The 27,943-nt window shown below is 39.9% G+C and overlaps 12 non-coding genes across 12 annotated transcripts; all 12 read right to left on the minus strand.

The window, feature by feature from the left end:
• Positions 1 to 12,466: 12,466 nt before the first annotated feature.
• On the minus strand, positions 12,467 to 12,539 carry trnav-cac (transfer RNA valine (anticodon CAC)). Its single transcript has one exon. It is a non-coding gene; the product is annotated as a tRNA-Val (tRNA).
• A 126-nt stretch (positions 12,540 to 12,665) lies between these two features.
• On the minus strand, positions 12,666 to 12,738 carry trnav-aac (transfer RNA valine (anticodon AAC)). The gene has a single exon. It is a non-coding gene; the product is annotated as a tRNA-Val (tRNA).
• A 1,151-nt stretch (positions 12,739 to 13,889) lies between these two features.
• Positions 13,890 to 13,962, minus strand: trnam-cau (transfer RNA methionine (anticodon CAU)). The gene has a single exon. It is a non-coding gene; the product is annotated as a tRNA-Met (tRNA).
• Positions 13,963 to 14,088: 126 nt separating this feature from the next.
• Positions 14,089 to 14,161, minus strand: trnav-aac (transfer RNA valine (anticodon AAC)). The gene has a single exon. It is a non-coding gene; the product is annotated as a tRNA-Val (tRNA).
• Positions 14,162 to 14,467: 306 nt separating this feature from the next.
• Positions 14,468 to 14,540, minus strand: trnav-aac (transfer RNA valine (anticodon AAC)). The gene has a single exon. It is a non-coding gene; the product is annotated as a tRNA-Val (tRNA).
• Positions 14,541 to 24,509: 9,969 nt separating this feature from the next.
• trnav-cac (transfer RNA valine (anticodon CAC)) lies at positions 24,510 to 24,582 on the minus strand. The gene has a single exon. It is a non-coding gene; the product is annotated as a tRNA-Val (tRNA).
• Positions 24,583 to 24,708: 126 nt separating this feature from the next.
• On the minus strand, positions 24,709 to 24,781 carry trnav-aac (transfer RNA valine (anticodon AAC)). Its single transcript has one exon. It is a non-coding gene; the product is annotated as a tRNA-Val (tRNA).
• Positions 24,782 to 25,564: 783 nt separating this feature from the next.
• trnav-cac (transfer RNA valine (anticodon CAC)) lies at positions 25,565 to 25,637 on the minus strand. The gene has a single exon. It is a non-coding gene; the product is annotated as a tRNA-Val (tRNA).
• A 126-nt stretch (positions 25,638 to 25,763) lies between these two features.
• trnav-aac (transfer RNA valine (anticodon AAC)) lies at positions 25,764 to 25,836 on the minus strand. The gene has a single exon. It is a non-coding gene; the product is annotated as a tRNA-Val (tRNA).
• A 772-nt stretch (positions 25,837 to 26,608) lies between these two features.
• Positions 26,609 to 26,681, minus strand: trnav-cac (transfer RNA valine (anticodon CAC)). Its single transcript has one exon. It is a non-coding gene; the product is annotated as a tRNA-Val (tRNA).
• A 982-nt stretch (positions 26,682 to 27,663) lies between these two features.
• Positions 27,664 to 27,736, minus strand: trnav-cac (transfer RNA valine (anticodon CAC)). Its single transcript has one exon. It is a non-coding gene; the product is annotated as a tRNA-Val (tRNA).
• A 126-nt stretch (positions 27,737 to 27,862) lies between these two features.
• trnav-aac (transfer RNA valine (anticodon AAC)) lies at positions 27,863 to 27,935 on the minus strand. Its single transcript has one exon. It is a non-coding gene; the product is annotated as a tRNA-Val (tRNA).
• Between the last annotated feature and the right edge of the window lie 8 nt (positions 27,936 to 27,943).

Consider the following 27,943-nt stretch of genomic DNA (forward strand, 5'->3'; position numbering starts at 1 on the left):
CACGCTGTCTGCTGATGAACTGCTCCGAGTTGCCAAGATCGTTGGTCCAGTACCAGGAAGAGACCAGTCAGAACTAGATCCAAAAGACTCTGAGAGTTGTTTTGATCACATTAATGCCTTCATGTCCAGTGAGTTTTTGCTTGAATCAGAGGACCAAGGTATGAGTGAATTGTTATCGTTGCAAGAGACTGTGAATTCTGTTAAACAAATGTGCACAGGTGCATACTCACAAGAGATTAACAAAGACATACACACTACATTTAAACCTCAATTACTCAACACTACTGATCCTGTTCAGTCAACATCAACATTCAATGTAATTGGATCAGGGGACATTAGAAACATCGGAGTTGACACAGATACAGAAGTACAGAGGATGCTTTCTGATTATGAAGAGCTTAGTAGGAAACTTCGTCAATATGTGTCTACACCCACACAACATATACAAACTAGTGAGACAACACAACATACAAGTCAACCTGAAGTTGCAATGCAGCTCCACTCTGATAGGGTGTTCCCTATAAGCAGCCTTTCTTACATTCCACACAGGGAATTTAAGATATATGGGGGTCAAATTGGGGATCACACATCAGATATTACCTATAACAATGTTTGTAGGCAAATAGATAATGGTGTAAAAGAGAACTTCAGTGATGCGGAAATAGTCAGAGGGGTACTACGGATTATAAAGCCAGGGTTTTTCAAGGACATGCTAATGAACAAGGAAGACATGACCATCAGAGAACTTAAGGGGTTTTTACAGTCGCATTTGGGTGACAGAAGTAGCACTGAACTATTTCAGGAGTTAATGTGCACCAAACAAAGTGAACATGAAACACCCCAACAGTTTCTGTACAGGGTCATGGGGCTTAAACAAAAGATACTCTTTGTACGTCTAGACATTGGTGAGGGCCTCCTGGAGATACACTCGAAGACTAGCCCTTATGTGTCTATACCTATTGGGAACAACACTTGGAGTGATGTGACAATACCACGAGGTACAGTAATTGGAACAGTACAGTTAATCGACAAAATAGTGGACCTTAAACAATCAAATAAAGCAACACACACTGCAATGATTCAAACTGCTGCCACTGCAGAAGATAAGGTGAATTCTCCATTGTGGCATCCACCCATTGATCTAAAACATCTAAATGAGAGACAGCAAGGAATCGTCAAGAGAATGCTGTATGAGGAGTCTGGAGCATTTAGCAGAGACACAGATGACATGGGGTGTATACCAAGCTTACAAATGCAGATAAACCTAAAGGATGACATCCCAGTTCAACGAGCTTATTCATCGGTACCAAAGCCTTTGTTTAAGGCGAGACACGGCAGGCAAAAACATCGTTTTTTTTTTTATTGGTCAATTTTGAGATTTTTGGATATTTGTCTTCAATAACATGTCTTCTTTTAGACTTGTGGTGAAAAAAAGTCCGAAATACACATTTAGGTCTTCATTTTACTGCACTTTGTCTGTTTGCGTCTGTAGATTTCTCATAAATTCAACAAAAGTTGGCGTTCTAAATCAACATGCTGCTCCGCGATCTCTGTCTGTACCCAGTCATCACGTACACTGCTGGAAAGCTCTCTCTCTTCTGTTCAATGCTGTCGGATCCAAATATGGTTATTTCCTTTTTATCAGCAACCAATCGTGAAAGTAAAAGAGGGGATTTAACTCTAAATGCGCAATCTCATTGGCTGAAGATAATTTCTGACAACGTGATTCGTTCAGAATCGTCACATGGTATGCTTTGACGCTTCCTTGTTTGGTTTTGCTTTCCGCGGTATCTTTTGAGTGAATGAATGAAAATAACTTCGCGTCAATCATCGAAAAGAGTACAGCAGTTGTCACTTGCAAGGGGGAAATGAAAATTAGTAATGGATTACATGGTGAAATTCCCTCGGGAAGCGCATCTGAACGTAAGCTGTCGATGGGAACCCAGGGTGGTTTAGATATAAGCCAATCTATAAATAAAGTGCACTCTACACAACAGTGGCTGCTTGTTCATGTATTTGTGGTTCTCTGTGGTTAGTTGAAGGTCTTATTTGGCAATGTTGTTTTATTCAGTTTACATTGTTATAAATAATTACTTGGCCAGTTGTTTTGCTTGTTAGCAATGTTTTCATATAAAAATGTGTGGAATTTTTACAATATAAATTTTTAAAGCCCATTTTCTCAAAATGACTTTTCTCTCATACTCCAAGTCCGAAATCTCCACTTCAGTAGCACCTATATACACCAAACTTTCCAGTCTTGTACCTAGTTATATTATGAAGACTATTACAGAGGGATTTGTAAATATATTATTCCTAGCCTGATTTATATAACATTTTATTCCAAAAAACATGGCGAAAATACATTTTTTAAGGCTATTGACAGTTTATTCTAATTTACAGGATAACAAAAGTGGATATCCATAAATCCCTCTGTAAATTTTTTCCCATCTAATATGTGAACACAATGAAAAAAGAATTTTGAACCTGGCTTCATCCAATTCTGAGATTTCGTTTTTTAAAATATAGGCAAATTAGCGCATATTTACTTAGATAATGCCTAATTTGCATATTTAAACATAAAATTACAAAAACTTTGTAATACATTTTTTTCTCATCTTACTGTAGGTAATCAACTGGGAAAGTTTCATGGTGATATCTGCTAGTTAAAAATTTTACCCTATTCACCTGTAGTGTCTCGCCTTAATGAAGTGAAAAGTTATATACAAGACCTCTTAGCGAAAGGATGGATAGTTAAATCAAAGTCTCCATTTGCTGCTCCTGTGGTCTGTGTCCGAAAGAAGGATGGCAACCTGCGGCTTTGTGTTGATTATCGCCTTCTGAACAAAAAGACAGTCCCAGACAGACATCCATTACCCAGGATCCAAGACTTGATTGATACTCTCGGAGGTTACTCCTGGTTCAGCATCTTAGACCAGGGTAAAGCATACCATCAAGGTTTCATTGCAGAAGGATCTAGGCACATGACAGCCTTTATCACTCCTTGGGGACTATATGAGTGGGTCAGAATACCCTTTGGCTTGTCAAATGCACCAGCAGCATTTCAACGCAGCATGGAAGAAATGCTTGACTCTCTGAGGGATGAGTGTTGCATACCTTATCTGGACGATATACTATGCTATGCAAAGTCCTTTGAGGAACATGTGGAAAGCATACGTAGAGTTCTTAGGGCCCTCCAACATCATGGCGTCAAGTTGAAACCTGAGAAATGTGAGTTATTTCGCAGTGAAGTCCGGTATGTTGGACGCCTGATATCAGCTGAAGGGGTGCGAATAGATCCTAAAGACTTGGAAGCTGTTCGATCGCTTACAAATAAGACACCCCACACTGTTGGTGATGTAAGGAGACTACTAGGCTTCCTTAGTTATTATCGTTCTTACATTCAGGACTTCTCCAGAATAGCAAAGCCATTATATGAGCTGCTACAGGCAAAACCTGATACTCCTAGTGGTCTGCATAGTCAGAGGAAGGTCAAAGGTCCACAAGTTCCATCCAGAAATCCAGTGGAATGGACTAACAACCATCAGAAAATTCTGGAAGAGTTAATCAGCATGTTAGTAAGCCCACCAGTGCTGGCTTACCCGGATTTTAACTTACCATTTACGCTCCACACTGATGCATCTGAGAGGGGTCTGGGAGCTATCCTCTACCAACGTCAAGATGGAAAGTTAAGGGTCATTGGCTATGGTTCCAGAACGCTGACTGCAGCTGAAAGGAATTATAGACTACATAGTGGGAAGCTTGAATTCTTGGCGCTAAAGTGGGCAGTGTGTGAGAAGTTCAGGGACTACTTGTTCTATGCTTCACATTTTACCGTATACACTGATAACAACCCCCTGACCTATGTCATGAGTACAGCAAAACTCAATGCTGTGGGACATCGCTGGGTAGGAGAACTGTCTGACTTTCGGTTTGATGTCAAGTACCGTCCAGGAAAAGCTAACATTGATGCAGACACACTTTCTCGCATCCCCCTGGATATGGAAGCATATGAGGCAGAGTGCACAGAGCAGTTTTCCCTTAGAAGCAGTGCAGGCAACATGGCAGGGAAACCATGCTGCTAAACAGAAAGATGTGGCTTGGATTGCTGCCCTTCATGTGTCTTCTGTGAAGGATGAACAACTCTTGCATAGCACATGGATACCAACGATAAGTCAAGATGAGCTGATCAGGGCTCAAGAGGAAGACTCAGTAATCTCTCAAGTAATGAAGTGGAAGAATGAGAACATCACACTTACCAATGAGGTGAGAGGAGAGGTGACAGGGGTTAGCAAAAAGCTCTTGTATGAGTGGAACAAGTTATGCCTGGAGGGAGGACTTTTATACCGACGGACAGGGGAGAGGAAGCAGCTCGTCCTTCCTAACAAGTACAAACAATTAGTGTTGGAGTACCTTCATGACAAGATGGGGCATGTGGGCACTGAGCGGGTGCTGAATCTAGTGAGAGAGAGGTTTTATTGGCCTTACATGAAGAAGGAAGTGGAGGAGTACGTTACTAAGAGATGCCCATGTATAAAGCAGAAAAAACCTTCTGTTCATGTTCGAGCACCTATGGGCAGCATAACATCACACTCTCCAATGGAACTGGTGTGTGTTGACTACTTACACCTGGAGCCAAGTCGTGGAGGTTACGAATATATCCTTGTAGTCATGGATCACTTCACAAGGTTTGCGCAAGCCTACCCTACAAAAAACAAGTCGGGACGGACTGCTGCTGAGTGCCTTTTCAATGATTATATTCCACGATTTGGTTACCCTGCCAAGTTGCATCATGACCAGGGTCGAGAGTTTGAAAATGAACTCTTCCGTACACTTCAACAGTTTGCTGGAATCGGCCACTCACGAACATCACCGTACCATCCTCAAAGTAATCCAGTCGAAAGGTTCAACCGAATTCTCTTACAGATGTTGAGGACTCTGGCAGACAAAGAAAAGGAAAGGTGGAAAGAACACCTACCACGAGTCGTGCATGCATACAACTGCACTAGGCATGAGTCCACTGGGTATTCCCCTTTCTATTTGTTATATGGACGAAATCCTCACCTTCCAGTAGACCTAATCTTTGGTCTTGTGGAGAAAGCAGACGAGGTCACACATAAAGGGTATGCTGACCAATGGGCAACAAGAATGGCTGAAGCATACCGAATTGCAGAGGAGCACAGCCGACAATCTAGTGCTAGGGGTAAAGAACAGTATGATCGGAAAGCAAGAGGAGTCATTCTGAAGCCAGGGGACAGGGTACTTGTCCGAAACCTTGGAGCACAGGGAGGACCTGGGAAGCTGAGATCCTACTGGGAAAAGACAATTTATGTGGTGAAAGAACAGGTGTCAGACAACCCTGTATATGTAATTTGTCCAGAGAACGGAGGTAACAGAAAGACCAGAACGTTACATCGGAACCTACTTTACCTGGTGAACGACTTACCTGTGGAGGCTCCACTGGAGTCACTGTGTTCAAAGAAACCTGCAAAAGAAAGAAATGCACATGTACAGACAAGCAAACACTCTAAACACAAAGGAAGAAGAAACTTTATCAGAGACAGTGACACAACAGACTCAGATGAGGATGGTGACTTGGGAGGATACTGGTTGAGAGTCCCAGTCAGTTTAACAGAACCTGGGAGAGATGATCCACCTGAGCAAGTACCTGCAGTACCTGTAGAACAGTTTGGTCAAGCACAAAAAAGAGACAGTCAAAACCAAGTACCATTCAGGAAGAAACAAAGAACACTATGGAGACATGATTCACCTGAACAAGTGCCTGAGCGAGTGCCTGCAAGAGAACTACTCAGTCAAGTGCAAAGAAATGAACCCATACTTGATCATACCCCACTTGCTATTGACCATGACAATGGTGCAAATAGTGTGCATGCTATACCTGAAGAGATGTCAGATGTAGTAGTTGAAAGCCCAGACCTGGATGATCTAGTTGAAATTAGGCGATCTACCAGAGATAGGAGACCAAGGCAGACGTTCATGTATGAGGCATTAGGTCAGCCAAGATCACAGTCACATACAACAGTTAACACTGTAGGTTTTTTTGGGTCACCAGCTAGATACGGGGGCTATACATCATACTATCCTACACCAACATACTTACCTCCATACTACATTCCTCCAGGTGAACCTTTCATGCCATGCCAGACATTCACACCATATACTTACCCTGTATGTGTATATTGAGACTAATGGTGTTCAAAGACATTGGGAGATACTATCTTCTTTGTCTGGGAGAGTGTGACCCCCACATGGTGTTCAGGTCTTGTATATATATTGTATTTATGATGTAAATATGCTCATTTCTATGTATTTATATAACTTTATTTCCATGAATGTATATATTAAGGAAAACAAAGTTGCATTTTCTAAACACTAAGTGGCAGTTGAGAGAAGAGTTGCCATGGCGACTACGGCGCATCTTCAGTCAACAAAGAAGACTGCTTAACTGAAGGCAAACTCTTGTCTCTCTCCTTCTTTATTGCAAAAAAGGTTAGTAAAATGATCAAATGTCAAGAAAAACAGCTACTATTCACATTCTTTACTGTCCAATGAATGTGTTTTCAGTTAGATATGTATTTTATTAGTAATTTTAGAACAGTTGTCATGCCATAGGGTTCACTTGTGTTTTACATTTTATTGACTTTGAAGTGGTCAAGTTTATGAGTAACTGTACATAAAGTAAGCATTTCAGTGTATTTACTAAAAGAGTTTGTTTTAATGTTAAAGTTATAAAATGTCAGTTAGTGTGTACAAAATGGTATGGGTACAGATTACCAGACACTGTTGTTACTTACCTTTATTACTTACCTCTGTTACTTACCTGAATCCAGTCTGCTATGTGAGTTGTGGGAAACATTTATAGGATTTTGTTAACTTGTTTAAATGTTTATTTGCTGACAATGAGTACTTGTATATACTTATACATCTTTTCCTAATGTGGAGTACTGTGTGTTGAAGTTTCATGAATGTTCATGTGTATTAAAAGTCAACAAAGAAGACTGCTTAACTGAAGGCAAACTCTTGTCTCTCTCCTTCTTTATTGCAAAAAAGACTATTCTCATCTGTTGAGTGGACTCCCAGAGCGGGGTCTGCAACATTATATAATATGTAATATATATAGTATAGTATATAATATAGTATAATATATAATTTCAATTTATGATCATTTTTATGTGAATGCATTTTAAAATATAACTTATATTATATGTGATTGTATTATGTGATTCAATTTGAATTATAGCATCATTATGCCAGTCCTTAGTAAAGTCACACTAAAATGCTGATTTGCAACATTTCTAATGATCAACATATACACACACATATGTTTTTGCTTCACAATTTTGTTGAAATCATGATACATTTTATTTTTCAGAATTATTTGATTAATAGAAAGTAATATATAATATTTCCCAAGGACAAATTAACTTGATCAAAAGTGAAAAGACATTTTTTATGTTAAAAAATATTTTATTTCAAATGAATGCTGTTATTTTTTTTACTTTCTTCCATCAAATAATAATACAAAAAAAAACAAAGATCATGATTTCCACAAAAATTGAAAATTAAAGGGAAAAAAATGTGTTCAATATTAATAAGAAGAACCATGGATAATGTTTGAGCACCAATAATCATAACAGAGCAGCAAATCAGTATATTAGAATGATTTCTGTAGGATCATGTAACACTGAAGACTGGAGTAATGATGCTGAATATTCAGCTTTTATCACAACAATGAACTACATTTTAACAGATACTAGCGTAGAATTTTTTTTTTCTTTAGCCTTGGTAAGCAGAACAGAATTGTTTTTAAACATTAAAAACCTTTGACCAGTTATATATTTATGCGCGTTTCTTCAACTAAGCTGAAGAAAATAAAAATGTGCGAAAGTCACATTACACAGACTCAAATAGTTTGTCAAGTTTTAAGGTCTCAAACTTAGATTACAAGAGAAATTGTTTATATTTTACTATTTTTTTGCAATGAACAACTGTAATTTCCACCACATCACAATATACAGCTGTTGTTTAAAAATAGAATAACTTATGTCACTCAGGAATTGTCTTAAGATCATTTTTGTAACTAGTTTTACCATTTTTTTTTTTCAGATTGTAAAATATTTATACAGTTGTCAACAAGACAAATTAACTGCCCTAAGGTCCAGATCATGAACTGTACACCTGTCACACTCTGAAACTAAACATTGGTTTGGGTAAGATCTTATTAGATAATAAATAACTTGAATTTTTATATTAAGTAGAGCATGATCTCATAAATTGTGGATGAATGTTTAATGAGTGATGAGACCTTTTGAAATATTTAAAAAAATGTGTGTGTTGGTGGAAATGACATGGAATTAACGTAATTGTAGGGAAACTTCATACCAATGCTGGAACGAATGACTGGATTGAAACATTTGCAGTCCTGCAAATCTACTGTCGATCTAATCCATATTAATTGTACTTTGTAACCATGAATGTTATTTCCACCACAAAGGACAGTGTGGTGGAAATGAAATTTCTGTAGATTATTTGTGGAAAAAATGGAAGATAGCTTCACTGATTGGCTTTGAATTAATACTTAGCATTTCATGTGTTTAAAATACTCTTATTTACCGAACATTTTTTGCTTTTTAATAGCACCTTTGAAGGAACAGCATGTGGTGGAAATTACACATAATAAATATATTAACTGATCAAGCAATATTTACTTTAATGTTTCTTAATTTGTTGTTGCTTGATGTCAGTCAACATTTTCATACAAACACACAGTGTTGTGGTGGAAATGACACCAAAACTGTGCGACAGCTATATTTTGTATAATAAGTAATTCTGACAGAGGTCTCGAATTAAATACTATAATATTTTTTTTTTATTATTTTATTAGTGCTTAATTCAGGTACATTAATAGTTACCAGATAAGTAATATTTATAAACTGTATTTTCATTGTTGAAGTTTAAAAGTCTGGGTGTGCAACAAGGTGACCTAAAAGGAGGTTGAAAAGTATGGAAAAATCATAATAGTAAAGTAGTAAAAAAAAAATTAAGGTGGTTTTAATTTTAGCTTAACAAAGGAAGAGGAATTTGTAAAAAAAAAATGACCAAAGAACAAAAAAAGTACCTATAAGTTAAGAATCACCTTTTTATTATATATTTATGTTAAATATTTATATATGGGTCGTGCGTGGCAGTAAAAAAATTAAATGCATTATAAAAAGTATTACATTTGATTTGATGAGACCAGCGGAAACCCTGTCAGATTTAGTTTAGTATCGTTATCACAAACACAACCAAAATTTGTCATCGTACTATGATGCTAATAACCTGTTCAAATGCAAAACATAAAGACTGTACTTTGTTTCAGAACTCTGCACAAGTGCTGCTGGCACCGCTTCACACAAATCACTTGCCTTTGAGGACAGTGGTGAAAATGGTAAGAATGAACAACATGTAGACAACCCCTCCATTTTGTAAACTTCTCTGACACTAAGATGTTGTCTTAACTCTGCTTTAGTCATTTTATTTATTTCCATCATTTCCATATTAACTCTGCAATTTATATTAACCATGTAATTAATTATTTTTACCCTGTCCATTTTTTTTTGTCTTTCTTAAATCTTAAACTTCTTTTTAATTCCTAGTTCCCTCAGCTCAGCCACCCGTTCTTGTTCTTCTGCCTAAGCATGACCATGGCATGAGCAGCTGGAGCTGTTCTCGAGCAGACCGCCTGTGCAGATTCTGCCACATAGTCCTTAAACAGGGACCCTTGGAGTGGCAGGAAAATACATTTACTGCCCAGAAATAGAAATAGAAAATAGAAATTCTAATTGTAATCATCCATTATTTTCATGTTGCACCATTCTGTTGCTCCATCCAGTCCTTTCAGTTACATTTTAATTGGTCATTGTTTTTGTCCTTAACATCCATTCTAGCACATAAGGACCTAAATGGAGCATATTCTGGTAAATTGCAACTGTTTGTAAAATGTGTACTGATTAATCTGATTGTTATTTGCTTGTGTACATATATCTAATTGACCTTGTTCTTTTTGTCCATTCCCATTGCTTTGCAGCAGCTATAATTTCCTTGGTTATACTTGTGTTTTGTTTTTTTTCTTCTTTTTTTGTTTACACTTGTTTTAGAACTCTCTAAATTCCACTGAAGGCATGTTTGAGTCAATTTAATAAAACATTGATTTTAAGTAAAGAACTTGTCTCACCTGATTTAATCTTCAAACACTATTTGGCTTATCATCAATTAGAATAGTGGGTTAAATTGTTTATTTTGTAGATAAATTTTTGAATGCAACATATTATACTGATATTACATACTTTATGGTCATTCTCTATACAAAAAAATATATACACATTTCAGGCTGAACTGATGTAGATTTTAACATACCTCTCATGTGAAATTTTGAATAACTAGTTCAGCACCTTTTAATCCACAACTCATGTCAATATTATTTTTATGTCATATAAATTAAAATGTTGTTTTTTTACTTTTAAATCTTTTGTTAATTTGATGTTTGTAGATTAAAACCTGACATTCATAAATAACTTTTATTTCTGCTTAATTTTGTCTGAGCTAAACTGGCCAATAAACACACATTTACAAAAATAAGCAAATAAAATTAATAAAGTAGAAATGCAACTAAAATACATCACACTTGTTTGTACCCACAAAAACATGTAAACTTTAAAAACAAATTTACAGGATTTACAGTTGCAAATTATATATATATATATATATATACAGTTGCAATCGAAATTATTCAACCCCCTTGACCTGAAGACATTTTTCTGCAGAGAACACAATTTTGTAAAAGCAACTCAACAAAGGCATCAGTACACTATTAGAGAAATGTATAAATACACATTTGAGTCATTCTGAAAACGGAAGCTGATGAATAATAATAAAAAAAATTTAATTGGCTCTAAATGTTCATGTTCAAAATTATTCAACCCCTAAAAGTCAAATTTTGTGCAGAATCTTTTATTCTTTAAAACTGCCAATAAACGCTGCCTGTAAGTGCTTTGAAGCTTCTGTCACCTCTCTACTGCAATCTTGGCCCATTCCTCACCTGAAAAAGCTTTGAGATCACTGATAATCTTTAGTTTTCACTTTGCCACTGCTTTCTTCAAATTAAACCAAATGTTTTCAATGAAAATTAAACCTGGAGACTGAACAGGCCACTCAAGTACATTCCATAACTGATCCCTGAACCAAGCATAAGTAAATTTTGGATGTATACTTTGGGATGACTGTCCTGCATATATGTTTTATTAAATCTGATGCTGTCCAAGGTGCTGATTCAATACTGTAGCTACTTTGGCCAATAACCACACATAAAAGAAATATCAATAATTGTTTCATGTAAATAATGATGTAACGTTTTTACTGGAAGGCTGTAGGGTGTCTTTTTTTGTTTACATTTGCTTTAAGTTCACATTTGAGCAGAGTGCAAAACTGCAGTGAGCGGGATTCGAACCCCAGTCCAGACGTTTACCCCAAATAATGTGAAAAAATCTGATTGGTTGTCGGTGTAATTCAAAACCTTGGACAGCGGCAACAAAGCTTGCATTTCATTGGCTGTCAGCGTGTTCCAACTATCCACGGCTGGCCACGCGGTGTTAGGCAAAAGTGATGACCACTACAGAACAGAAACTTGATTAGGATCCACCGTTCTTTTAACTCGGCTTGGCAGAAGGCCTTTGTAGTGTTGACGAAGAAAGCAACAGATCCCTACTTAAGCAATTTTGGAAAAAGCCACCAGCTGTTGCCGCCCAGTTTCGAACTGTGGAACTTTCGCAGGAGGGGAACGTGACAACCACTACACTATGGAATCCTGTTCAGAGAGGACTGCCAGCAATCTCCTGGTGATCGCTTGTGGAAGAGCGAACTAAGGAAAAGATAATTAAACACCTCACCTGACTTTGCAAACATTTCATGTTTTCCCACAAAAGAGAAACACTGTCTCTGCTCGGTAAATCCACTTGGCAGAAGGCATTTGTAGTGTTTACGAAGAAAGCAGTAGATCCCTACTTAAACAATTTTGGAAAAAGCCAACAGCTGTTTCAGCACAGTTTCAAACTGGGGACCTTTCGTATGTGGGGTGAATGTGATAACCATTACACTACAGAAACTTGTGCAGAGAAGACATCCAGCAATCTCGTGGTGGTCGCTTGTTGAAAAACCTATAAAGGAAAAGATTACTAAATCTCTCGTCTGACGATGCAAACAATTAATGTTTTACGTCCAAGGCAAAAAGCTGTTTCCGCTCAGTTTGGAACCGAGGACCTTTCGCGTGTAAAGCGAACGTGATGACCACTACAGAAACCTGACGGGGAGTCTCTCTTCTTTTAACACTACTTGGCAGAAGAGGCCTTTGTAGTGTTGACTAAGAATGCAGCAGAGCCTGGCTTATGCAATTTTGGAAAAAGCCAGTAGCTGTTTCCACCCAGTTTCGAACTGGGGACCTTTCGCGTGTGAGGCGAACGTAATAACCACTACACTATGGAAACTTGTAAAAAGAACACAGCCAGCAATCTCCTGGTGATCGCTTGCTGTAAAACGAATAAAGGAAAAGATAACTAAATCCCTCCCCTGACTTTGCAAACGGTTCATGTTTACCCACAAAAGAGAAACACTGTTTCTGCTCGGTTTCGAACCGAGGACCTTTCGCGTGTTAGGCGAACGTGATGACCACTACACTACAGAAACTTGATTAGGATCCACCGTTCTTTTAACTCGGCTTGGCAGAAGGCCTTTGTAGTGTTGACGAAGAAAGCAACAGATCCCTACTTAAGCAATTTTGGAAAAAGCCACCAGCTGTTGCCGTCCAGTTTCGAACTGGGGAACTTTCGCAGGAGGGGAACGTGACAACCACTACACTATGGAATCCTGTTCAGAGAGGACTGCCAGCAATCTCCTGGTGATCGCTTGTGGAAGAGCGAACTAAGGAAAAGATAATTAAACACCTCACCTGACTTTGCAAACATTTCATGTTTTCCCACAAAAGAGAAACTCTGTTTCTGCTCGGTTTCGAAGCGAGGACCTTTCGCGTGTTAGGCGAACGTGATGACCACTACACTACAGAAACTTGATTAGGATCCACCGTTCTTTTAACTCGGCTTGGCAGAAGGCCTTTGTAGTGTTGACGAAAAAAGCAACAGATCCCTACTTAAGCAATTTTGGAAAAAGCCACCAGCTGTTGCCGCCCAGTTTCGAACTGGGGACCTTTCGCAGGAGGGGAACGTGACAACCACTACACTATGGAATCCTGTTCAGAGATGACTGCCAGCAATCTCCTGGTGATCGCTTGTGGAAGAGCGAACTAAGGAAAAGATAATTAAACACCTCACCTGACTTTGCAAACATTTCATGTTTTCCCACAAAAGAGAAACACTGTCTCTGCTCGGTAAATCCACTTGGCAGAAGGCATTTGTAGTGTTTACGGAGAAAGCAGTAGATCCCTACTTAAACAATTTGGAAAAAGCCAACAGCTGTTTCAAACTGGGGACCTTTCGTATGTGAGGTGAATGTGATAACCATTACACTACAGAAACTTGTGCAGAGAAGACAGCCAGCAATCTAGTGGTGATCGCTTGTTGAAAAACCTATAAAGGAAAAGATTACTAAATCTCTCGTCTGACGATGCAAACAATTAATGTTTTACGTCCAAGGCAAAAAGCTGTTTCCGCTCAGTTTGGAACCGAGGACCTTTCGCGTGTAAAGCGAACGCGATGACCGCTACAGAAACCTGACGGGGAGCCTCTCTTCTTTTAACACTACTTGGCAGAAGAGGCCTTTGTAGTGTTGACTAAGAATGCAGCAGAGCACTGGCTTAAGCAATTTTGGAAAAAGCCACTAGCTGTTCCCACCCAGTTTCGAACTGGGGACCTTTCGCGTATGAGGCGAACGTGATAACCACTACACTATGGAAACTTGCAAAAAGAACACAGCCAGCAATCTCCTGGTGATCGCTTGCTGTAAAACAAATAAAGGAAAAGATAACTAAATCCCTCCCCTGACTTTGCAAACAGTTCATGTTTACCCACAAAAGAGAAACATTGTTTCTGCTCGGTTTCGAACCGAGGACCTTTCACGTGTTAGGCGAATGTGATGACCACTACACTACAGAAACTTGATTAGAATCCACCGTTCTTTTAACTCGGCTTTGCAGAAAGCCTTTGTAGTGTTGACGAAGAAAGCAACAGATCCCTACTTAAGAAATTTTGGAAAAAGGCACCAGCTGTTACCGCCCAGTTTCGAACTGGGGACCTTTCACATGAGGCGACCATGACAACCACTACACTATGGAAACTTGTAAAAAGAACACAGCCAGCAATCTCCTGGTGATCGCTTGCTGTAAAAAGAATAAAGGAAAAGATAACTAAATCCCTCCCCTGACTTTGCAAACAGTTCATGTTTACCCACAAAAGAGAAACACTGTTTCTGCTCGGTTTCGAACCAAGGACTTTTCGCGTGTTAGGCGAACGTGATGACCACTACACTACAGAAACTTGATTAGGATCCACCGTTCTTTTAAATCGGCTTGGCAGAAGGCCTTTGTAGTGTTGACGAAAAAAGCAACAGATCCCTACTTAAGCAATTTTGGAAAAAGCCACCAGCTGTTGCCGCCCAGTTTCGAACTGGGGACCTTTCGCAGGAGGGGAACGTGACAACCACTACACTATGGAATCCCGTGCAGAGATGACTGCCAGCAATCTCCTGGTGATCGCTTGTGGAAGAGCGAACTAAGGAAAAGATAATTAAACACCTCACCTGACTTTGCAAACATTTCATGTTTTCCCACAAAAGAGAAACACTGTCTCTGCTCGGTAAATCCACTTGGCAGAAGGCATTTGTAGTGTTTACGAAGAAAGCAGTAGATCCCTACTTAATTTTGGAAAAAGCCAACAGCTGTTTCAGCACAGTTTTAAACTGGGGACCTTTCGTATGTGAGGTGAATGTGATAACCATTACACTACAGAAACTTGTGCAGAGAAGACAGCCAGCAATCTCGTGGTGATCGCTTGTTGAAAAACCTATAAAGGAAAAGATTACTAAATCTCTCGTCTGACGATGCAAACAATTAATGTTTTACGTCCAAGGCAAAAAGCTGTTTCCGCTCAGTTTGGAACCGAGGACCTTTCGCGTGTAAAGCGAACGTGATGACCACTACAGAAACCTGACGGGGAGCCTCTCTTCTTTTAACACTACTTGGCAGAAGAGGCCTTTGTAGTGTTGACTAAGAATGCAGCAGAGCCTGGCTTAAGCAATTTTGGAAAAAGCCAGTAGCTGTTTCCACCCAGTTTCGAACTGGGGACCTTCCGCGCGGCAGCCGAAAATAGTTAAGCTTAACTTCCCTTAACTTTTCCCATTCATTCTTAACGGTAGTGCTTAACACTACGGATGCTATATATATTTGGCCACGTGTAGATTTCATGGCGCTGTTTCGCCTTTTCCCGTGGCGGGGAATTTAAGAAGTCTAGTGTCATCTGTCAATCATTCGCTGTGAGTGGAGGAGGGGAGAACAGTTTTACGATCGGTGGGTATCTGTTTACCGAATTGTTGTACAAAACAAAACTATTTTGCTGACAATAATTTATTGTCTAAAGTACCTTTGCTCACACTTTACCTTTTTCAAAAAGTGACCGCTCAGATGACCGCTGTTTTTACGTCGAGTTCGAGATCAACGCAATTAAAGCCATCAAACCGAGAAGGTAAGTTGAATGCTATACTTTAGCAGTATTAACTTACTCTATTTTATTTACAAAATCATATAAATTGCATGTATATTCTCATGTATTGGTTTTGTGAGAGTGAATGTTTCATCATTGATCTCTTACTATGTACTTCAAATGTTTAAACAAATGTTAACATTGATAAAATACTTATAATGTAATTAATATGTATTACACACATATATTACCTTTAAATGACAAAAAAGTGCATGTAATTTACTGTCATAATTTAAAAGGTGTGTATAAAACAACATTTTTAATTAGTTAAACTTGTTTTTATTTATACATTTGCATATTAAATATTTTTATATACACACTCACACATATATTAAATGAAATATATAATAAATATTACATAACACAAATTTATTAAACATTACTTTAAATTTAATGTATCTTATGCTCTAAGTCTGCATTTATTCAGCTAATAAACAGTTATATTATTAAATATTATTGCAATTTAAAATAACTATTTTATATATAACTGATGCTGATGTCTTATTTCATTATATTATGTATTTTCATGTGGCCATGATTTCAGAGCAGCATCATGAAGAAAACAGTTTTTTTTCCTGGGACAGTCAAGGTGTCTTTCAGGAAAGGACCATCGGGTCATTTACGCCGGGACCCATCAGAAGAGGCAAAAAGAATTAAAGACAACCCTTCACTGCAGGATAAGTCAACACCTCAAAGAGAAGATCTGGTCAGGATGAATGCCCGTTCTGTTGTCTTACAGAGAGGAGGGGATGTCTCTGACAGGCAAGAGGTGTTGGGAGAATACATTCTTCAGTTCGGCAAGTACAAGGGCAAGCCTTTCAGGTGGTTATTGGAGAATGATGTCGGCTATGCTTTGTACCTGTTCGATAAGGTTGAGGAAGAAGAACAGGCTGGGCAGTTTAACCCAGAGGGTCCTTGCAAGGACAGCCTCATTTCCTTTCTTGAATACTCAAGAAGCTTTAAGGAAATTGAGGATCTTAAACGGTATCTGTCTCAAAGGCCAAATCCAGTGCCAGTTTTGATAGAGGATGACAATACTGTTGGATTTGGAACAAGAGCAAAAGATACTTGGAGAAAAATTTGGGATACCAGGGCAGACGGATATGCTTTCTTTATAATGAAGCAGAAGTGTGTTCCAGGCAGCAAAATGTACAACTTGCAGCAGTATCTTTTAAAACTGCAGCAAAAACAGCTAACGATAAACACTCCTCCATTGCAATCACCATCAGCTTCTACTGGAAGACCACCTGTTACTTCCAGTAGTGCCTCTGATCAGCCTGGTAAGTTAATAAAATTCATGCAAATTTGCTTATATTGATTATTAAAGCCTACTGATGCATTGATTTTGTTTTATAGTGATGGAGGAGGATGAAGAACTGGAGAAAATTATGCTGAGTCTTTCTCCAACAAAATATCTAACACAGCTGAGTAAGTGAATTAAGAATCACGTCATGTGTGTTAGACAGAGCCATGTCAAGTTCAGCATGTTTATGACGCATTAAATTGCACACACTGGAGGAAAACTATTCAAATTGTAATGCTTAATTTTCAGGATCATCTGAAGCCATGGGATCCACAGTCGTTTCTACAGCAGGTTAATTTATCACATCAGATTTGGAGGCTTATTCTGTTACATACAGACTTCTGATCCTCCATGTCTGAATTTAATTATCTTAGTTGTTTTTTTGGCAGTGTTCTTGCCTGTTCTAAAAAACATGTTCTTTTGTTCTAACTACTGTTAAGGGTTGAACATGCCAGTGGTGAGGGTGAGTGCACTTCATGAATTGTATGCATGGTATTTAAACTGGTCTTATTTGTTGTTGTGGAATGTTTATTATAACTTGCATTACAAGAATAAATAGAATGATAGAATAAACAATGATTCTAGTAGTTTAATGTAGTCAAGACAATTAAATACACATTGTGTACATTCTGTGTTTTAATATATATTTTTATTTTCTCCTTGTGCTGTTTCATGCAGGTCTGCTGCAGCCTCTATCTACATCAGTTCCTGTGTGTAGGCCTTCTCCATGGAGTGAAGTCTCTTTACCACCTGCAACAACACAATCAACACCTGCACCAATGCCGTCTGCACTGACCAAAGCCCCTGTTCCCAGCTACTCGACCAAAAAAGGTTAAGATAGTTAACCACACATCATGTGAATTAGATGTTTTGTTATGTTTTTAATTTCCTCCTTGTGCTGTTTCATGCAGGTCTGCTGCAGCCTCTATCTACATCAGTTCCTGTGTGTAGGCCTTCTCCATGGGGTGAAGTCTCTTTACCACCTGCAACAACACAATCAACACCTGCACCAATGCCGTCTGCACTGACCAAAGCCCCTGTTCCCAGCTACTTGGCCAAAAAAGGTAAAGACAGTTAAATGCATATCATGTGCAATCAGTGTTTTACACACGCGCACACACACACACACACACACACACACACACACACACACACACATATATATATATAAATATAAATTAATAAATTTACTTTTACTTTGGGATTTATGCAGTTCTGCCGACATCACGCGCAGTCTCTAGTCCTCCCAGTCCCAGTATGCCTTCTTCACAGACTGATGGCTCTGTACCATCCCCTGCAGCACAATCAGCACCTACAACTCCTGCATCAATGCCATCTGCACAGACAGAAGCACCTGTTCCCAGCTACTTGCAAGATATTAGCCGCTGGAACTGTTCTCTTTATCAAAGAATTTGGATGAAGACAGAGATGGAGTCCATGGGGCTCTGGCCAGGATCATACCCAGTAAGAAACCTCATGAATATGGTCTCCTTGTGGCGCTATCCACCTCAGCCTGAGCTTATAGAGACAAACACTGGTCTTCCGTCACCCAAATACTTCCAGCTCCATCCCTTTTTCATTTGGAAACCTGAGCACAGTATAATGGAAAGGCTTAGGAACAATTACATCCTGCCTTGTCTCTACGGCTGTCAAAGTCCTAATGTTGTGTCCTCTGGTGTGGGAAGACCCCGAGTGGTCCTTGGTACTACCAGCCAATATTACATCCTTGCTTCACGTCTGTGTTGTAAGGCATGCAAAAAATACTGGTTCGCTAGACATGCTACCACAGCGATTCACAAACATCTTGCCAGCCTTCCTCACCCATAAGAAGGCAATCTGTAAAACAGTAATGGATGAACTGAGGCGCTCTGGAAAATCCCCTAATGACATGGCCAACCAGCTGTCTGAGGCACTTCACCTTAAATATGAAAGAGCCCATCTGGCCTACCTTCTCAGTGTGCAGAACGTCAGGGATGCTGAAGCAGGGCTGTATGGTCAGAAAACCATCACTGGGGCACTGAGGAAGGATGACACACCTGGACCGTTTGGGGGTTACGAAGACACTGATGGGTGGCATGGGGTGTCTGTCTCTGCACACTATTTAGTAGAGTGCCTTCTTCATGAATATCAGCGGCAGGAAGCAGCTCTCACTCAGCTCCTACAAGGCACTTTTGGACAGGTGTTCAGGTCAGATCACACACGCAAAGTTGCTAGAAAAGTGACCCTCTCATCTGGCACAATGTCATCCTATGCTGTGATGAATGAGAACTGGATGATTCTGTCCTGGGTGATGCTGCAGAGTGAAAGTGAGCACTCCCTGGAGTCAATGTACTGTGGGCTGGCCAATCGCTACAGTGCTGCTGGTATTCCCAAGGCCAAGTACCAGTGGGTGGACAGGTATGAATCACGAATCAAGGTTATGCATGTCAAATACATTAAACTTAATTTAACTTTCCCCTTTTATGTAATTAGGGACTGCTGTGCCGCTTTCAGAGTGATGGACCCAGGACCTTATGAGCACCAGCAGTGGGAAGCCTGGAGGACCACTGAAGCTATTGTGGCAGAGGTTACATCAGGAAACCTCAAGAATTTACATGCCGCTTGCCGGAAGTTCAATGAGGACATGGTTGTTAAACTGGACTTGTTTCACTGTATGCGGCGGTTCACCAGGGAGTGTTTTTCGGAGCACCATCCTCTGTACAGCTCATTCTGCCAGTTCCTCTCTTCTGCCTTCTCTGTAGTTGATCAAAGTGACATGGAAAAACTGAAGAAAGCATACAAATTCTGTGGTATCGAGCCTGCTAATCCCACCAAGCAGCACATCAGAGAGCACTGCAGGACAAAAGTGCCACATCCCAGAGAGCTGCTCCAAAGAGTGGAAGAAGTGCTTCACCATTTCCATCTGGCAAAGGATCCCAACAACATCTTTCTTTTTAAACCATCAATGTTAAAAATGTGGTGGATTCAGCGTATCCACATTCTTAGAGGCTGCCTAAGTGACCCTGAGGTGGAGGAAGGAATCCTCTACAGGCATGGTGGAACCCTACAGCTCAATCATGTCAAGGGTGATGGAGCTGCTGTCCCCATTTGGATCCCCGTCAGAGGCACTTCCCAGCAGGAGGGGTTTCATTTTCACCAGGCTCAGTGGGTAACAGGCAATCGCGTCTCTCCTGAGTTGTTCCAGGCACAGGGAATGACTGGTGTGGCGCGCTGGAATTATCAGCGGCTAGTGGACCTGAAGCAGCCTGGGGTTGTCTTACCTGGAGTGTTTGACCCTGTTTTGATGATGGAGTTAAACAGGGCATCTATAAGAGTGACAGGGCAACCCAAATATCCAGCTCTGCACATCTCCAGCAGGGACACAAGAGAGAGGTTTGGCCTGCAATATGTGGAGCCAGGCTGTCGACCTGTGCCTCTTGACTTTGGCAAACACAAAAGCATGAAGACAGACCTAGGAGATGCAGAGATGCAAGAAGTGTCTTCATCTGGCATTCCATTCTCATTTCCATCTCAGGTGAGCCTTTAAACTTTTTTGATAACAGACTATGACTATTGATTAAAAAAACTAACATTTTTTATTACACTCATTTTGCTCAATTTCAGGAATGCTTAGACGATACCTCTTCTGCTGAGACCCCTCTTGCTCCAGAACCAGAGACCACCCCACAGACTGTCATTTTTCACCAGTTTTCCACTCCAAGTGCTGTGTCAGTGAAGGAACAAACATCTGTGGAGTGTCTATTAGATGCAGGTAATCATATTATGCATACAGGCGTCAATGTGTGTATTCTGTCTGCCTCATCTATGCACACAAAAAATAAATACTTAATTTAGTACTTTTGTGAATCTCTTTTAGAACTCCCAAGCACATCACCACTGCCTGTAGCTGCTTCTCCCTGTGCTGCTCGCACTGGACCGATTAAGACAGGTGGCAGAGTCTTTGTGTTGGACCATAACAGATGGACGGATCCAATGAGAAATGCCATTGATAGTTTGCTGGCTAAGCACCATGGGAGCAAGGACCTACTTACAAAGGTGGATGCTGAATATGCTGCTATGGTACAGAGTGCCTGCACTGACCCCAACAGCCTTCTGCACTCAACCACAAAGCAGCACATAAGCAGGTACATAAAACACCTTGCTAAAAAAAAGAACACCAATGCTTCTCTCAACACCAGCCCTGAAAAGCTCTTGGAGACACAACAGTTGTGGCAGCGTCTTCACTCAGGTAGTGAAACTACCAGTGTCCCAGTGACAGTACTGCCACCTGCCCCAGTCAATCCACCTGCAAAGACTGTTCCTGAGGCTGTCCCTCTGGACCAGACAGCACTCGAGAAGATGGTGAAGGACATCGTAGAGAAGCAGCAGGCCTTTCAGCAGCAACAACAACAGCAGCAGGCACCACAAAAAAAACAAACTAGATCCTGTTTAGCCTGTGGCCAGCCTAAGTCTCGATACATGGGTGATGGCTCCTCAATTCATTTCTTTTATCAAGGTAGTGATGTTAAATACTTCTACTGCTCCAAGAAAGTATTTGACACATATTCAGCAGAGGGCCTGACGAACCCCAGAATGCCTTTTGAAGACTTTGCAGAGACTCCTTTTTTTCAGCGGGAACTAGAGGCCTCTAAGCAGAGAGGGGCAGAAAGGAAGAAGGTCACTGAGGAGAGGAGCAAGCGGAAGTCAGCAGTGGAGCATCCTTCTGGCCGTTTGTGCAGATTCTGCCACCTGCCACTAAAACAAGGACCCAACAGTCCTCATATACATGCTGGTTTCCCTGGAGTGGCTGGCAAATACATTTACTGTCCTGCTAAAGTGTTTTCCCTTTATCAGGCTCAGGGAATGAATGCAGAAATGTCGTGGAGAGACTTTCAGCAGTCTCCGTTCTATGAGGCTGAGAAACAGAGGTGGATGGAGGAAAAGAAAAAATGACTTCACTGTGTTACAAAACAGTATTTGAGGTCTGGGCATGTCATTTGCCAATAATAATCCTTGCACAAAGTTATGTATGTGGGTATATATATTTTGTTGCACTTTTAAAATTATTATTTTTTTAAATTATTTAATTTATTTCTATTTGTTCACTGAAATACCACAAGTATTGTATTTTATTATATTTTATTATATTTCATTGTATTTTAGTGGGGGTTTATTTTGTTGACTTGCATTGTTTGTGCCCAGTTTTGTAAACACTATATGTTAATAACGGTTACTGTTAAACTCTGTACATAATTATTTAATTTTAAAATATTTGTTCATGTCTTTTCCTGTATTATCTACAACTTAAGTTTCTATTATTATTATTTATTCTATAATTTAAAATTATTTAATTTATTTCTATTTGTTCATTAAAATACCAAAAGTAATATTGTCTTGCATTGTTGTTGTTTTTTTTGTTGTTGTTGTTTTTTTATTGACTTGCATTGTTATTTGATCTTGCTTAGTTTTCTAAACGTTAGTATAATAACTGTTACTATTAAACTCTGTATTTAATTGTTTTTTTCCACTTGTGTTTTAAACAGCTTTAGATTTTGTTATTATTATCATTATTATTTAATCTTTAAATTTAAATTGTTTCATTTATTCCCATTTGTTCATTAAAGTACCAGTATTGGCCACATTTGCATTGTGTTTTGGTGTTTTGTTAATAGACTTTTATAGACTTAAGTTAATTTTATAGACTTGCATTGTTATTATCTTGCTCAGGTTTGTAAACACTAAATGTTAATAACTGTTACTATTAAACATTCATAATTGGTCATAATTATTTAATAAAGAACATATTTTTCTAGTTTTTCCTGTGTTCTTCACAACTTTAGATTTTATTATTGTTGTTGTTTAATCTATAATTATTTAATATATATTTAACTATTATATATTTTGGTTAGTACTGTACTGTAATTACATTTTTTCAGTTTTATATAATATGTATATTATTGAACTAGGCCTATAAAAAAAATTAGAAACTTACTTTTTTGCTGTTTATTGGTTATATTTCATATATAGGGGTTTTCTGAACATAGTTATACAAATATGAAGTGAATGTCTCTTTAAACATAGAGGTCTAAAATATGATCAAAATGTTATTATCAGTTAGTCACATTCAAATATTTTCTATATCAAACATAACTACACCCTATTATAATGTAAATGTTTATTAAGATTGTACATTTTGTACATTCTACACAAGAATAATTATTTAACATTTTATTTTATCTTTGTGCACAAAGTTCGTTTATTATATATAAATCGTTCTTAGCGTGTATCTACATGAAAGACGATTACAAATTCATTTTGCGTTATTTGTGGCCGAGGCGGGATTCGAACCTCTAATTGTGTGTAATTTATTCGGCCCGCCTCCATGGCCCGTCCTTTGTTCCTATTGGCTAGTCAGCGCTCTACACCTACGTGCGGCTGGCCTCCGCGTGTGAGGCGAACGTGATAACCACTACACTATGGAAACTTGTAAAAAGAACACAGCCAGCAATCTCCTGGTGATCGCTTGCTGTAAAACGAATAAAGGAAAAGATAACTAAATCCCTCCCCTGACTTTGCAAACAGTTCATGTTTACCCACAAAAGAGAAACACTGTTTCTGCTCGGTTTCGAACCGAGGACCTTTCGCGTGTTAGGCGAACGTGATGACCACTACACAACAGAAACTTGATTAGGATCCACCGTTCTTTTAACTCGGCTTGGCAGAAGGCCTTTGTAGTGTTGACGAAGAAAGCAACAGATCCCTACTTAAGCAATTTTGGAAAAAGCCACCAGCTGTTGCCGTCCAGTTTCGAACTGGGGAACTTTCGCATGAGGGGAACGTGACAACCACTACACTATGGAATCCTGTGCAGAGATGACTGCCAGCAATCTCCTGGTGATCGCTTGTGGAAGAGCGAACTAAGGAAAAGATAATTAAACACCTCACCTGACTTTGCAAACATTTCATGTTTTCCCACAAAAGAGAAACACTGTCTCTGCTCGGTAAATCCACTTGGCAGAAGGCATTTGTAGTGTTTACGAAGAAAGCAGTAGATCCCTACTTAAACAATTTTGGAAAAAGCCAACAGCTGTTTCAGCACAGTTTCAAACTGGGGACCTTTCGTATGTGAGGTGAATATGATAACCATTACACTACAGAAACTTGTGCAGAGAAGACATCCAGCAATCTCTTGGTGATCGCTTGTTGAAAAACCTATAAAGGAAAAGATTACTAAATATCTCGTCTGACGATGCAAACAATTAATGTTTTACGTCCAAGGCAAAAAGCTGTTTCCGCTCAGTTTGGAACCGAGGACCTTTCGCGTGTAAAGCGAACGTGATGACCACTACAGAAACCTGACGGGGAGCCTCTCTTCTTTTAACACTACTTGGCAGAAGAGGCCTTTGTAGTGTTGACTAAGAATGCAGCAGAGCCTGGCTTAAGCATTTTTGGAAAAAGCCAGTAGCTGTTTCCACCCAGTTTCGAACTGGGGACCTTTCGTGTGTGAGGCGAACGTGATGACCACTACACTATGGAAACTTGCAAAAAGAACACAGCCAGCAATCTCCTGGTGATCGCTTGCTGTAAAACGAATAAAGGAAAAGATAACTAAATCCCTCCCCTGACTTTGCAAACAGTTCATGTTTACCCACAAAAGACAAACACTGTTTCTGCTCGGTTTCGAACCAAGGACTTTTCGCGTGTTAGGCGAACGTGATGACCACTACACTACAGAAACTTGATTAGGATCCACCGTTCTTTTAACTCGGCTTGGCAGAAGGCCTTTGTAGTGTTGACGAAGAAAGCAACAGATCCCTACTTAAGCAATTTTGGAAAAAGCCACCAGCTGTTGCCGCCCAGTTTCGAACTGGGGACCTTACGCATGAGGCGAACGTGACAACCACTACACTATGGAATCCTGTGCAGAGACGACTGCCAGCAATCTCCTGGTGATCGCTTGTGGAAGAGCGAACTAAGGAAAAGATAATTAAACACCTCACTTGACTTTGCAAACATTTCATGTTTTCCCACAAAAGAGAAACTCTGTTTCTGCTCGGTAAATCCACTTGGCAGAAGGCATTTGTAGTGTTTACGAAGAAAGCAGTAGATCCCTACTTAAACAATTTTGGAAAAAGCCAACAGCTGTTTCAGAACAGTTTCAAAAGGGGGACCTTTCGTATGTGGGGTGAATGTGATAACCATTACACTACAGAAACTTGTGCAGAAAAGACAGCCAGCAATCTCGTGGTGGTCGCTTGTTGAAAAACCTATAAAGGAAAAGATTACTAAATCTCTCGTCTGACGATGCAAACAATTAATGTTTTACGTCCAAGGCAAAAAGCTGTTTCCGCTCAGTTTGGAACCGAGGACCTTTCGCGTGTAAAGCGAACGTGATGACCACTACAGAAACCTGACGGGGAGCCTCTCTTCTTTTAACACTACTTGGCAGAAGAGGCCTTTGTAGTGTTGACTAAGAATGCAGCAGAGCCTGGCTTAAGCAATTTTGGAAAAAGCCAGTAGCTGTTTCCACCCAGTTTCGAACTGGGGACCTTTCGTGTGTGAGGCGAACGTGATGACCACTACACTATGGAAACTTGCAAAAAGAACACAGCCAGCAATCTCCTGGTGATCGCTTGCTGTAAAACGAATAAAGGAAAAGATAACTAAATCCCTCCCCTGACTTTGCAAACAGTTCATGTTTACCCACAAAAGAAAAACACTGTTTCTGCTCGGTTTCGAACCGAGGACCTTTCGCGTGTTAGGCGAACGTGATGACCACTACACTACAGAAACTTGATTCGGATACACCGTTCTTTTAACTCGGCTTGGCAGAAGGCCTTTGTAGTGTTGACGAAAAAAGCAACAGATCCCTACTTAAGCAATTTTGGAAAAAGCCACCAGTTGTTGCCGCCCAGTTTCGAACTGGGGACCTTTCGCAGGAGGGGAACATGACAACCACTACACTATGGAATCCCGCGCAGAGATGACTGCCAGCAATCTCCTGGTGATCGCTTGTGGAAGAGCGAACTAAGGAAAAGATAATTAAACACCTCACCTGACTTTGCAAACATTTCATGTTTTCCCACAAAAGAGAAACACTGTCTCTGCTCGGTAAATCCACTTGGCAGAAGGCATTTGTAGTGTTTACGAAGAAAGCAGTAGATCCCTACTTAAACAATTTGGAAAAAGCCAACAGCTGTTTCAAACTGGGGACCTTTCGTATGTGAGGTGAATGTGATAACCAATACACTACAGAAACTTGTGCAGAGAAGACAGCCAGCAATCTAGTGGTGATCGCTTGTTGAAAAACCTATAAAGGAAAAGATTACTAAATCTCTCGTCTGACGATGCAAACAATTAATGTTTTACGTCCAAGGCAAAAAGCTGTTTCCGCTCAGTTTGGAACTGAGGACCTTTCGCGTGTAAAGCGAACGCGATGACCGCTACAGAAACCTGACGGGGAGCCTCTCTTCTTTTAACACTACTTGGCAGAAGAGGCCTTTGTAGTGTTGACTAAGAATGCAGCAGAGCACTGGCTTAAGCAATTTTGGAAAAAGCCAGTAGCTGTTTCCACCCAGTTTCGAACTGGGGACCTTTCGCGTGTGAGGCGAACGTGATAACCACTACACTATGGAAACTTGCAAAAAGAACACAGCCAGCAATCTCCTGGTGATCGCTTGCTGTAAAACGAATAAAGGAAAAGATAACTAAATCCCTCCCCTGACTTTGCAAACAGTTCATGTTTACCCACAAAAGAGAAACACTGTTTCTGCTCGGTTTTGAACCGAGGACCTTTCGCGTGTTAGGCGAACGTGATGACCACTACACAACAGAAACTTGATTAGGATCCACCGTTCTTTTAACTCGGCTTGGCAGAAGGCCTTTGTAGTGTTGACGAAGAAAGCAACAGATCCCTACTTAAGCAATTTTGGAAAAAGCCACCAGCTGTTGCCGCCCAGTTTCGAACTGGGGAACTTTCGCATGAGGGGAACGTGACAACCACTACACTATGGAATCCTGTTCAGAGAGGACTGCCAGCAATCTCCTGGTGATCGCTTGTGGAAGAGCGAACTAAGGAAAAGATAATTAAACACCTCACCTGACTTTGCAAACATTTCATGTTTTCCCACAAAAGAGAAACACTGTCTCTGCTCGGTAAATCCACTTGGCAGAAGGCATTTGTAGTGTTTACGAAGAAAGCAGTAGATCCCTACTTAAACAATTTTGGAAAAAGCCAACAGCTGTTTCAGAACAGTTTCAAAAGGGGAACCTTTCGTATGTGGGGTGAATGTGATAACCATTACACTACAGAAACTTATACAAAGAAGACATCCAGCAATCTCTTGGTGATCGCTTGTTGAAAAACCTATAAAGGAAAAGATTACTAAATATCTCGTCTGACGATGCAAACAATTAATGTTTTACGTCCAAGGCAAAAAGCTGTTTCCGCTCAGTTTGGAACCGAGGACCTTTCGCGTGTAAAGCGAACGTGATGACCACTACAGAAACCTGACGGGGAGCCTCTCTTCTTTTAACACTACTTGGCAGAAGAGGCCTTTGTAGTGTTGACTAAGAATGCAGCAGAGCCTGGCTTAAGCATTTTTGGAAAAAGCCAGTAGCTGTTTCCACCCAGTTTCGAACTGGGGACCTTTCGTGTGTGAGGCGAACGTGATGACCACTACACTATGGAAACTTGCAAAAAGAACACAGCCAGCAATCTCCTGGTGATCGCTTGCTGTAAAACGAATAAAGGAAAAGATAACTAAATCCCTCCCCTGACTTTGCAAACAGTTCATGTTTACCCACAAAAGACAAACACTGTTTCTGCTCGGTTTCGAACCAAGGACTTTTCGCGTGTTAGGCGAACGTGATGACCACTACACTACAGAAACTTGATTAG

This window comes from Garra rufa, chromosome 2 (assembly GCF_049309525.1).
Source record: "Garra rufa chromosome 2, GarRuf1.0, whole genome shotgun sequence".
In the NCBI taxonomy this organism is placed as follows: Eukaryota; Metazoa; Chordata; class Actinopteri; order Cypriniformes; family Cyprinidae; genus Garra; species Garra rufa.